At 38.0% G+C, this 1,350-nt stretch overlaps 1 protein-coding gene across 2 annotated transcripts in view; it reads left to right on the plus strand.

Annotated features, from left to right (window-relative positions):
- slc26a1 (solute carrier family 26 member 1) overlaps window positions 1–1,350 on the plus strand; it is a 22,933-nt gene that overhangs the window by 7,075 nt on the left and 14,508 nt on the right. The window lies entirely within an intron of this gene.

Raw genomic sequence — 1,350 nt, forward strand, 5'->3', positions numbered from 1 at the left:
TCTTCAGTGAAGGCGAGGCGGAGTAACGTTGCGTAGAGACAAAAGTGGACGAAAGAGAGGCAAACTTGCGGCTCCACAACTATAATTATAACATAACATAGACTATATCGATATAAAGGATATTATCTTATATCTCGTATAAAAATATATCGATATGTTTTAAAAACTCGATAAATCGCCCAGCTCTAGGTGAAACCAATCAAGGTCACACCAAATGTGAAAATCAGTAAAAACATTATATTACCCACAGTGTTTTTATTCATTGTCTTCAAATGTAATGACAATATACTAGGCCGTGGGAGACATGAATACTCTGACGGGCTAAGCATTTGACCTTGAACTTCATTGTTAGTGAACAAGGTCAAAGTTCACCTAGACAAAAAAAATCGAGTAATCTATCACAAATATGGAGTGAGCATGTACAGCATGGAGAGAGCAACTCGGCTCCAATCACAGAGGTAAAGATAATAAAATACAACAATTTGGTATGTAATGTTTCAAAGTCATGGGTCAGACAGCAACATGTTGTAATAAAAACAGACTAACGGCAGCATGTTGTAATAAAAACATCATAAACATCACTGTTTTAGTATAACTCTTGCCCTTCTGGGAGGGGCAGTGTGCACTCAGAGTGCTCTTGTGTCATTTTGTTTAGCTAAAGTGGGAAATAAGTACAAGGATTTTTCTAAAGGGCAAAATTACACGGAAATACAGTACATTATCCAAAAACAGAGTTTGTACATTGCTAACAAACTTGAAAGTCAGTATTTGGTTTGACCATCTTTATTCTTTAAACACAGCCTGAACCCTCTTTGGCAAGCTTTCTTGTAATTTCTTGAAGTCGTCTTCAGGAAAAGTTCTCCAGACTTCTTGAACGAACATTATAGCTTTTTAATTAATATTGACTGTCTTTTGTTCTGTTCTCTGTCAGCATGATCCCAAACTGCCTCAGTAATGTTCAGGTCCAGGCTGTGGGGAGGGAAGGATGATCTGATATCCTCGTGTTGGTGTTGTCCCCAGACCATCATGAAAATGTTGTTCCAGGTTCAACATTGCAAGTGACCAATCACATTGTTGTGACGTTATTCGTTTGCGCGCCAAGCCATTTGTGCATTTATGAAATTCCAATGTTGCAAGGACAATATCAATTCTGCTTACTGTTTATTAAAGGGTTAGGGTTAGGGTTAGGGTCCGTTGATCGGCGGACAGAGGCGGTTTCACGCAGCTTAAGTACAGTTGTTTGTTTTACGCCGGATTAAACCTAGAGTCTTCTTACTATGAGATGACAGACTGATGATTTGTTTTATTGGTTTACTTATGTAACTATCATAAGTACACTATCAGTTTCAT

This window comes from Haplochromis burtoni, unplaced genomic scaffold (genome assembly GCF_018398535.1).
Source record: "Haplochromis burtoni strain Fernald_Lab_line unplaced genomic scaffold, NCSU_Asbu1 Contig_151, whole genome shotgun sequence".
In the NCBI taxonomy this organism is placed as follows: domain Eukaryota; kingdom Metazoa; phylum Chordata; class Actinopteri; order Cichliformes; family Cichlidae; genus Haplochromis; species Haplochromis burtoni.